At 36.3% G+C, this 12,368-nt stretch overlaps 1 pseudogene; it reads right to left on the minus strand.

Moving 5' to 3' along the window:
- Positions 1–8,728, minus strand: part of LOC112834553 (synaptotagmin-17 pseudogene) — a 50,443-nt pseudogene extending 41,715 nt beyond the window's left edge.
- Between the last annotated feature and the right edge of the window lie 3,640 nt (positions 8,729–12,368).

Consider the following 12,368-nt stretch of genomic DNA (forward strand, 5'->3'; position numbering starts at 1 on the left):
AGATACAGAGAGAGAAAGCATGAGCAGGGAGAGAGGCAGAGGGAGAATGCAAGAACATTTCAAGAAAGGATAATTACAGACCAATCTCTCTCATCATTATAGATGCAAAAATATTAGCAAAGCAAATCTATGTATATATACATATATCTATATACAGTATCTATATCTATATATATCTTTTTATAAATGTAAATGTATATATATGCACATATGAATGAATATATGTGTATTACATGTGATGCCATGTACATACATGCATATGTATTTGTATATGTGTAATTGACAGGTTGATTTTAAAATGGAAATACAGGGGCACCTGCGTGGCTCGGTTGGTTGAGTATCTGACTCTTGATTTTGGCTCAGGTCATGATATCAAGCCCTGTGTTGGGCCCTGCACTTAAGTTGCTCCCTCTCTGTGCCCCTTCCCCATTCATACTCTCTAAATAGAAAAATACAATCTTTAAAAAATTAAAATAAAATAAAAGGGAAATACAAGAGGCCAATGTTAGAAAAGACACTCTTAAAGAACAAGAAAGTAATAATCTCTCTACTGGATAAGAAGACCTTTATAAAGTGATAGAAACTGAGAGAGTGTGGTGTTGAATAAAAGGGAAAAAATAGAATAAAAGAATAGAACAAAACGGAATAGAATAGTCCAAAAGACTTGCTGAGGACATTGTCTATTTACTACTTAGTATCATAAGTTTATATGAAAAAAAATAATAGTAACATGAGACCAATGTAGTTAGCACAAAAAATACCACTTGTAAAAACTTAATTAGTTATAGTTTGAATTTACTTAGCAAAATTTAGAAAACAGGTTTTTTGACAGGGTAGGAGTAAAAGAAAGAGGAGCCTTAGAGAGAGAAAATAGAAAAGAACCCAGAGACAGTTAAAGCACAACATCATTTGGAACACAGGACAAAAAATAAGCAATAAGTATAGTCAGTAGATTAAGATGTTCCTAGGAAAGAGAAATGCATATTTAAAAAGAAAAAGAACAAATTAAGTTCAGGATGCATTGGACAAATTATTATATGTTTCATTATAAGAAAAAATAAAAATGAACTAGTTAGATGAAAACAGAAAATTTTGGATGATATAATTCTGAGCATGTGTCACCCTATCATAATGCCATATATGCCCATGATTCGGGGTCTCAAATGATATGCAGACCGTATTCTCTTTTTCTGTCTTTCAGCTCTATTTCATTCATGCATACATGAAATGAATAGGTATCTATGGTGTTCAGTACATTCTCTGTTCTTTGTAATGTTACATGAATGCACACAACTAACAGAAATTCCCCTCTGTGTGGAGCTTTCTTCTTTTTCTTTTTTTAAGTTTTTATTTATTTATTTGAGAGCGAGAGAGAGAGTATGAACAGTGGGAGTGGTAGGCAGAGGGAGAAGCAGACTCCCAGCAGAGCAGGGAGCCCAAGGTGGGTCTCAGTCCCGGGACTCCAGGATCATGACTTGAGCTGAAGGCAGTAGCTTAACCAATTGAGCCACCCAGGTGCCCTTCATTCTAGTTATGAAAGAGAGACAATAACAAACAATGTAATAAATACATTTTATAGTTTGTTAGATGGCAATAAGTCGGTCCCAGGACCCTGGGATCATGACCTGAGCTAAAGGCAGACGCTCAACCTACTAAGCCACCCAGGCGTCCCCAGGTTGCTATTTTATTTTATTTTTTTATTTATTTTTTTTAAAGATTTTATTTATTTATTTGACAGAGAGAGAGAGAGAGACAGCAAGAGAGGAAATACAAGCAGGGGGAGTGGGAGAGGGAGAGGCAGACTCCCCACCAAGCAGGGAGCCCGATGCGGGGCTCGATCCCAGGACCCTGGGATCATGACCTGAGCCGAAGGCAGATGCTTAACGAATGAGCCACCCAGGCACCCCCCCAGGTTGCTATTTTAAATAAGATGGTTGGAGATACTTCTTTGAGCAGGGGATACTTGAGCAAATACCTGGAGCAAAGAAGGTAGAGTAGTTGACAATTAGCATATCTGAAAGTATGTTGCAGTCAGAGAGGATAGCTAGCATAATGGCCCTAAGATGGCCAGTGTCTCATGTCCTCTTTGTAGAATAAATAAAAAGTGGTAGAAACTCAATTAGAAAGGTAATGAAGCATCAGACGTGGTAAGTCCTGTGAGCCACCATGAGGACCTTGGCTTTTACCTGAGTAAGATGGGAGGATACTGGAGAGGTTGAGGAGTGACAATATCTAACTTGTGTCATTAAAGGATCACTCTGGCTGCAGTTGAGAATAGGCTACAGAGGAGTCAATGTTAAAAGCGGCGAGACTTCTTTGAAGGTTACTTGGGGGTAATCCAGCTAAATGCACATGGTGGCTCCAACCATAAAGGGAGCAATGGAGAGAGTGACATGAGTTGTTTATTCACATACATTTTGATGGCCATAAAGATTTTATGACTGATTTGGATCGTAAATCTATGAAGAATCAAGATGACTAAGAATTTTAGCTTGAGCAACTGAAAGAATAGAATTCCCATCAAGTATGATAGAGAAGATTATAAATGTAAAACTTTGGGGAAGGGAGCCAGAACCAGTAGAAGATTATAAATGTAAAACTTTGGGGAAGGGAGCCAGAACCAGTAGTTTAGTTTTGGACATATTAATTTGGATATGGATATGCCACATTCTAGCAGAGATGTTGAATAGGCAGTTGGATATACAAGTCTAGAGTTCAGAACAGAAATCCGGGCAGGAGGGGTGCCTGGGTGGGTCAGTTGGCTAAGCATCTGACTTGGGCTCAAGTCATGATCCCGGGACTCATAATCCCAGGGTCCTGGGATGGAGCCCCGCATCAGGCTCCCTGCTCAGAAAGGAAGTCTGCTTCTCCCTCTCCCTTCTGCCTCTCCCCCTGCCTTGTACTCTATCTCTCTCATTCTCTCTCTTAAATAAAACATTAAAAAATTAAAAAAAATAAATACATCTTCTTAAAAAGAAATTTTGGCAGGAGATTAATAAAAATTAGAGTCATTTGCATGTAAAGGGTATCATACCAAAGAGACTAGATGAAATTACCAAGAGATTTTGTGTGAAAGAAGAGGAGAAGATAAAAGACTGAGTCCTAGGCCACTTCAAAGTTAGGGTGCCAGGGAAAAGAGTGGACATTTGCACAAAAGACAGAACCTGTGACTTGCAAGACAAAACAAAGGAGAGTAGTATAAGTCCATGTGAGGAAAATGTGTTAGTGAAGAAAGTGAATTCCATTTTTAAAATCTGCTAATAAATGAGATCACTGGTAACATTGACAGAGGCACTATTTGGAAGTATAGAAGAAAAGCTTGATTGGACACAATCTGAGAGAGAACAAAAAGAAATTAAGTAAACAGAGAAGTTACGATCTTTTGAGGAGTTTGTAGGATGAGTGGTAGCAGGTGGGGAAAATGAGGTCACAGGAGGTTTTGTTTGATAGAGAAGCAGATTCTACGTGACTTTTACTTAAAGTGACTTTTATAAAAGTCAACTATTTATCATTAAAATATAACTTTCCCCAAAGGTGACTCTTTAAAGGCCAACACAATATTCCATCAAGTGCATATAAGTTTGGTTAAAACATTATCTTTTGTAACATTGCATTAAAAAATTAAAATACTGATTATATGCTATCTACAGCTACATTTTATTATTTGTTAAAAAAATGAATACTTAAAGTGTGTATATTTTGGATGAATCTTTTGAAATATATTGACCTTTACCTGGTGATTTTAATCGAATATGTGGAACATTTTGAGACATCCAAGTAGATGGATTTATAAAAAAATAGTACACATATTCTCTAAAATATAAACGATTTCAATGTTTTCAATATGACACATTGTACTAAATAATCTTTTTCCTTGATTTTACTTTCCACAAAATGGGCTGAGAAATATATGATATTAAACAGGTATCCCCATTTTACAGGTGGAGCAACTGATGCTTATCATATACAGAAGTCAAATTCTATAAGATTATACAGATATTCCAGTCTTCCTCCTAATACTCAATATTCTAAATGTATGGAACAAACACTTTTTGCATTGATGTTTACATCAGTTCATTGCATTCTTTGCTCTGGATTCTTTCATACACATATACCCCTATGTGGAAAGTTTTGGCAGGAGGAATTGTATTGTTATTTCTTTTTCATATATTCACCACACCAAATTTGCTGTTTAACAAATATTTTCTAAATTTATGAATAAGCATTCTAAAATATTATGACTGATATCTCCTCATAAAAGCAAAGACTAAAAATTAGAAGATAACTGACTTCAGTTTTAAGATATACAAAACTCAAACTGTGCTTTTAGGCATTTAGTGTATCAAAAGTTATGCAGGGGCACCTGGGTGGCTCAGTTGGTTAAGCATCCAACTTTTGATTTTGGCTCAGGTCATGATCTCCGGGTCATGAGGTCGGGCTCCTTGCTCAGTGCAGAGTCTGCTTGTTCCTCTCCCTTTGCTCCTCCCCCCTGCTCACTCTCTTGCTCTCAGTGCCTCCCTGTCTCATCAATCAATCAATCTTTTTTTTAAAAAGTTGTGCAAACAGCTAAGATAGTGCAACAGCTCAATTTTCCCTATCAACTGATTTTCTCTCAATTATAATTAAAACACTGACACTTGACAATTGTTGAAAGTATTTTCAGTGTTTTTATGCCGTGTCTTTTATCATGGGATAGAAAACTTTTTCTCCTTTCTCACATTTACCTTCAGTCTCTTTGTTCACTGGGATGCGACAAAATAGACTTCTTTACACAGAGACTTCAAAGGGAATATTTGGAAAAAGAGAAATGTATAATCCTTTTGTCTTATGATGCCCAGATGAAATTTAACTGAAGACATTTTTAAGATTTAGTTCTTAATTTTAACTCTTAGATACTGACAAAAACAACATCGAGCTCTTCATCTTAACCTTATTGACTTCCCTCTCATTATACCTACTCCTTTCCTGTTATTTTACATTCTTTCTCATTGCCTTATGGTGCCAATTTTATTAATTCTTATTTTCTGACATAAAAATCTTCTGACTACTAATTTCTCCCCTTTGCTATCTATTAATAGTGTTTCTTGACAGCCTTGTGTGATTAATGACAGCTTGGTAAAATAAACGCTTCACATGCAGCAGTAATTTGAGAAATACTGCTTGAAGTAAATACTTGTAAAGACCTAAAACTTTTAGGACTTCTGGCAGATGAAAGCGATTTTGTTTGGAAACCTGTATAATCCAAGTTGGAAAATGTATATTCAAAAAGTGTTTTTTGTTGACATTCCTCAGTCTGTTCAGATATGAATACTACCTATCTTTAGAACAAGCTATGTGCATGTTGTTAATAGACTACCACAGGAGATGACCAAATCACAGGAGACCCCAATACATTTAATGATGAATTTCATAGTAGATTCTCAATGATTATTATTGACTAGTTGACTTACTGCGCTTATTTGTTACTGATCATTGATTTCTTTTTCTTCAATGTGAAATATACATTGCTTTCTCCCCCTTTTTTTTTATTAAATATGAAGTTCTCGTACCTGTTGATCTAATGGAACAGATACCTGGAAAGCTTTTGTTTTCAAGTGTTTTGTTTATTTATTTATTTATTTTTATTTTTTTAAAGATTTTATTTATTTATTTGACAGAGAGAGACACAGTGAGAGAGGGAACACAAGCAGGGGAAGTAGAAGAGGGAGAAGCAGGCTTCCCACAGAGCAGGGAGCCCGATGTGGGGCTCGATCCCAGGACCCTGGGATCATGACCTGAGCCGAAGGCAGACGCTTAACGACTGAGCCACCCAGGCGCCCCTGTTTTCAAGTGTTTTAAAATGTCACAGTTACCCAGGCTTCTAGAGTTTTAATAATTGGTTCTGTAATGTTGTTAAGAGCCTTCACACAGCTTATTAATACGGCCAAATTTCTATATCTTCTTCCCTTTTCTCAACTTAATTAACATAGCTCCATACTGAAAGTGGAAGAGAAAGACCAGTCTTATTTAGCAGTACAACAACTTAACCATAAGCCAACACTAATAAGGAACATTAACTGTAAAATATTAAAGCTACCTCACTGAATATCTCATCAATTGGGCATGCCATCTCTTTTAAAATCTTGGAGCATAGCTTTCAGATGATTGTTGCTTAGCATTTTCACATGTGAATGTGTAGCAATATTTTCTCTCTAGTGCAAATATACTTTAACTGAGCTGAGCACGGAGACCACACAGGGCTCAATCTCATGACCCTGAGATCACGACCTGAGCCAAAATCAAGAGTTGGACGCTCAACCAACTGAACCACCCAGGCATCCCTAAATCATTCTTTACATTATTCCCTGGTGTAAGCATTTTAAGTCCTCCTTAAATAAAAGTCCTGCAGAGGCTTACCACTACATGACTTCTTAGCTGAATATATATGATTTTGCAGGTAGGAACCCAAGTTTATGTTTTAGCCTCATCTCCTGACACTTGACCTTATTTAGTCCACCATAGCATTAGACTGAGCTACCCACTGTGACTATGCTAGACTCTGCCTGGATATTCTTCTCCTTTTCTTTTTGGTGAATTTTTGCTTATTTTCACCTCCAATGTTGACACAACTCTGAAGTATTTTCTATTTTCCATGAGGAATTAGTCACTCCCTCTTTTCTGTCACCATATACACGCCCTTTATAGCATCATATTATCATAATTAGTTATTTGCCTATTTCCCCCCTCTTCAAGTGTGGAAATCAGAGCTTATACTCTGTCCACTTCCAAGTACAGCACCTGCATATTGTGAAGGCTCCTCAATCATAATAAAGAGATGGCTCTTGGGCTCTTGTCAGTATTTTTGTTTCGGTATTATTTTATAAACTACTACTCTTATATCTGGGAAACTTAATATTTTATTAAATAAAATAGCATATAATTTGGGATGCCCTTTTTGCCTTAAGGGCTTGAAGCTGACATGTAAATATGGAATTAACAAAACAGAAAAGATGATGAACAATAACCAGTCTATTCAATGACTATGGATTATATTACACATCCCATATAGAGAAGTAGTCTCTGCAAGTCATATAAGAGGCATTTATTCTCTAGATAAGAAATACAGTATCCTTTCCTAGTGGTTAGGAACCTTGAAAGTCACAGAAGTCTTCTTATGAGCCAAATGAAATATTTCTTAATGAAGTTTAATTCTGTTTCTTGGTTCATTCCTCAAGGGTAATTGATAATGGCTGAGTCTCATCAATCAATTAACAAATCAGCAAGTACTATTTATTGAGCTCTTACCACACAGTCATCACTATAATTACAAAATTGGGAAACATAAGATGTATAAGACATCACAGTTGTTCTTTTGCAGTTTTTATTTCCTTATGATATGCTCCATGGAAAAATCATTTATTAATTAATCCAAAAATATTTACTGAGATTCTGATTTGTTCTAGGGACTGAGCAAAGCACTAGGGTAACAGGAAGAAGATTTGATCTCTTTAAGAAATACAAAATAGTCTACCTTATCCCAAAATACAGCCTTCTTAATGTGAACACTTGCACCAAATGTCATGAGTTTTGTTTGAGGCATGGATGCTGACTCTACTCCATAGCTACAGAAGTCAAGGTTGTTAGAGTAGCATTGATTGTTGCATGTATCAGTTATCTGTTGCCATAATAATACTATATACATCAAAGACCCACAAAACTTAGTAGATTAAATCAATAAGCATTTATTATTTATTTTTATTTTTAAAGACATTATTTATTTATTTGACAGAGAGAGAGATAGCAAGAGCAGGAACACAAGCAAGGGGAGTGGGAGAGGGAGAAGCAGGCTTCCCGCCGAGCAGGGAGCTCAATGTGGGGTTCAATCCCAGGACCCTGGGATCATGACCTGAGCTGAAGGCAGACACTTAACAACTGAGCCACCCAGGTGCCCCACATTTATTATTTCTTTCAAACTTATAGGTAAATTGTTTCTGCTGAAACAAAGCTTAGCAAAGTTTATTCATGTATCTTTGGTTAACTGTGTGTTGGCGAGGTGAGTTTGCTGACATTCGCTGGGCTCTCTCACGTGTCTAGATTCCCACCTAAGACAAATGACTGGGCTTTACTTAGTGTGTCTCACCTCTAGCAGCCTTGTCTGGGCATGTCAGCCTGTTGTCAAGGCAAAGGCAGAGGAGCAAAATGGAGAGAGATAGAGAAGAAATGTGCAAGAATTTTTTCTAATCTTTACCAAATTTACTAAATGTTCCATTGGCCAAAGCAAGTGACTTGAACAATCTAAGAGTCAGAGTACATACTAACGGGCCTATATACAGAAAGACATGAAAAATTTGGCAGTAATATGATCAATCTGCCACACTAGAGTAGCTAATCACTGAGAGGTAGATTCCAAGCCAAAGTGCCCAGAACCCTTAAAGATTTTTTTAATCCTTCGCCACTTCAAATGCAGGAGGTAAGGGAGTTTGGACTGACTCAGATTAAAAAAGATGATGATTTGCTGGACATAACCACAGAATCACTAATTGCATTTGAGCATCCTGTAACAAGTGAATCTTTCTGGCCAAAGATGGAAGCTATAGGAATATGAAGGAGCTAACTCTACCACAAACCTACCCACAAAGTTCATGTCTACACTATAGCAGTAATGGTATTTCTCTGCTCCAGCTGCTACCTTTATGTGGTTCTTTTTGGAAGAGTAATTTCCCATGGTCACACTTAGTTGAGGGGCCATTATGCCTTGAAGACCTGAGTTACTGGCATTTTTTGAATTATATCTTGTAGGTTGAATTGTGTTTTCCAAAGACATATGTTGAAGATATTATCCTCAGTACTTTAGAATATGGCCTTATTTTGGAAATAGGGTCATTGCAGATGCAATTAGTTAAGGTGAGATCATACCAGAATAGGGTTAATAAACTGATGTCCTTCTCAGAAGAGGAGAGAGAAACACAGAAAGGAGAGGGCCATATGAAGACATGGAGAAACCTAGGGAGAAGATAATCATGAGATAACAGAGGCAGAGATTGGAGTGATGCTTCTACAAGTCAAGGATTACCAGGAATTGCCAATAACTGCCGGAAGCTAGGAGAGAAACATGAAACAGATTCTCAGAGCTCTCAGAAGGAACCAACACTGCTGACACACTGATTTTGGATTTCTGGCCTTCAGAATTTTGAGAGAATACATTTCTGTGGTTTCAGCTGTCCAGTTTGTGGAATTGACCTTGGAATTGGGCAATGAGTAAGCCCAGGAGAGCTGTTTGGGGCATGTTACCAGTGTCTGAAGCTCTGCAGAACTAGAACTACATTTGTCCTTCCTCCTCTGTAACCAGTTCTCTAGGTACGGCACAGTTTTCAAAAGTTCTTAAACTCATATCTTATTCAGACCACTTTCCCAGGACTATTGGAGCTACCTACTGAGTACCTGTGTCTCTAAGAGAATGCTAACCCCAGTGATTTTAGGGTGATTGGCCCATCCTATTTTTACTGTGACATTTTTGGTTATTATTCTAGCTTTAAAAATCAAACATTTAATCTCTGACTACTCTGGTAGGGCCGCTTGCTAACTATCCATCCAAATGGTTTTCCTTTTGAGGGTTTGAGCAAGTCCCATGGCCTCCTACATTTCTTCAAGCACTATACCCTCTGTAGAATGCTTCTTTTCTCTAACTCCTTCAGCCTTAATTACAAGTACCCCCAGGAGAGCCTGTTGGTTTATATTGTTCTCTAGTTATTATTGGGGATTAAGATCCTTGTCTTACAGCCAGTATAAGCTTTGACTTTTTTATATTCCCAAGGTGCTTAGCACATTGTAAGTAACATATTGGTGCTCTCAGTTTGCTGGTTAACTGATTCTTGACCTTTTTACCAGAACAGTTATTGTCAAAAATCCATGGAGAAAATTCTCTGGAGGTTTACTGATAGTGGTGGTGGGAGGAGGGTAGTTGAATAAAAGGGAAGGAAAGCATTACACCAGGCTGATGAGGCAGCTGTCTCTATGCTCCAAGTACTATCTCACCCTAGCCATTGACCAAAGGGCCTGGAATGATTACCATTAAGTTACTTCTAATTATTTTTGAGAAATACTAACTTCTAACTGGCAAGTAGAAGAGCTAACTCATTGAAAAGCTGGAACAGGAGACATGCTATGAATAAGTATTAACTCTTGTTCCGTACAGTCCTGTGGGAGTAGAATTGGGGAGAGAGGTTTCAGTCATGGGGAAGTAGATATCTGGTAAAAAGTATTTTCCTCTGCTTCAGAGATTTGTTTGGAATGATAGGAAGTGGGTTTGAGACAGCAAGGGAGAAAAGGGGTTAATCAGCAGGAAGATGTCAATAAATAGAATAAGATGTGGGAGAATAAATTTTGCCAATTTCTTAAGGTGGATTCATAGTGAGAGAATTGGGGTGTTAATCATGAGGATAATTTTCTTCCTCCATTGTTGTTCCCAGTAGTTCTGGCAGGAGAGCATGTATGTCTAGATTCCTGCTTCATTTATGAAAGAAATATATGTGAATACAGAAAATACACTGTGAATACATCTTAATTTTTTTAAGAACCTAGGAAGCTTTTCACAGAAGCAATTAAAAACATCTTCAGCTTTGATTTACTCCTTTGCAATATTTTGGTTTTAAATCAGACATTTGAATCCTCTATAAAAATAGCAGGCAAATTTCAAAAACACAAATATACATTTTAAAGTCTAAATGTCATCAAATCATATTGAGGATGAATCAAGATTAGCCTCATTTTTGAGTAAAAAAAAAACAACCCTATACATTATGAATATATTTTGATTTAGAATTATTAAATGACTTCAAGCAAATCAAAGTATTTTTATACCAACATGAAACTTTACTATAAGAAAAGTATTTTTGGTGTCAAAGTTTTTCTTTGTGTTTAAATATGAAGGAAAATTAGATCTTTAAAACAACAGGTAACCCTCAAAGTACTTTTTAACAAAGAAAATATCGTTATTTCAGGTGTGGATTCTAAGAAATAATCTTATGAGGTTAAGGACTCAGGAATTGAAGGCTTCTGACTTAAAGGGATTTTAGTGTTTGCCCAAGTCTCTGTTTTATGGGAACTGTGGTTAGAAACAGAATTACTCAAGCAAGATTGATAATCTGTAATTTGTAAACCTCAGACAGATAAAACTACTCTAAATTCTTAGAGTAGCTATGGCAAGTAACAGAGGCTCTTTGACAGGCAATCATTTTATCCTGTTGATGTTCTGTTACCTAGAAAGCACCTTAACTGTTTTCCTAGATACTAGAAGAAACTAAAAAATAACACTGAACATTTCTTCGATGGTAGTATTCAACCATCAAGCGAAAGAAAAAAGAAATTTTATTTGAGGACCTACCTTTAAAACCTCTTAGAGAACAGGGTCCAAGATAGAAGCATATAAAGACCCTGAAAACACCTCCTCCCATGGACACACTGAATCTATGCCTATGTATAGGGAAATGCCTCTTGAAGAAGAACCAAAGCCTGAACAAACAGGTTCTACACAAGAAATTTTAACTTCTAAATATTAAAATTGAAATGACAAAAGTTAAGAATAAAGAGACAATCTTAAAGACAACAAGAGAAAAACAAGTAGTCATATACAAAGGAAACCTCATAAGACTGTCAGCTGATTTTTCAGCAGAAATTTGCAGGTCAGAAGAGAATGGCGGGATATATTTAAAGTGCTGAAAGGAGGATGAGCACTGAGTAATAATATGGGATTTTTGCTTCATCGTATTGTATACCTGAAAGTAATATAACGCTGTATTGTTAACTACTCTGGAATTAAAGTAAAATTAAACCAAATAAAAGGGGGAAAAAGTGCTGCAAGGAGAAAAATTATAACTAAGAATCTTGTATTCAGCAAGGTCATTATTCAGAATTGAAGGAGAGATAAATAGTTTCCCAGAGAAGTAAAAACTAAAGAGTTCATCACCACTAAACCATCCTTACAAGAAATGTTAGAGGGTCTTCTTTAAGCAGAAAAGAAAAGATCATACTAGAAATAAGAAAATACATGAAAGAAAAAAAATCTCACTGGTAAAGGCAAATATATAGTAAAGACAGTTGCTCAACCATTTAAAAGTTAGTGTAAAGGTTAAAAGACAAAAATAGTAAAATCAACTATAACTACAAAAAGTACTTAAGAGATAAACAAAATAAAAAGATGTCAACTATGATGTTAAATACATAAAATGGGGGGAGTAAAAATGTAGTGCTTTTAGAATGTTATCAAACTTAAGCAACTATCAGCTTAAAATATATACGTCAATATATGAATCTCATGGTAAACACAAACCAAAAACCTGCAATAGATACATAAAAGAAATAAAGAGAAATAAGTTCAAACATAACACTAA

This window comes from Callorhinus ursinus, unplaced genomic scaffold, assembly GCF_003265705.2.
Source record: "Callorhinus ursinus isolate GAN/ISIS: 27379988/994484 unplaced genomic scaffold, GSC_fseal_2.0 scaffold17, whole genome shotgun sequence".
In the NCBI taxonomy this organism is placed as follows: domain Eukaryota; kingdom Metazoa; phylum Chordata; class Mammalia; order Carnivora; family Otariidae; genus Callorhinus; species Callorhinus ursinus.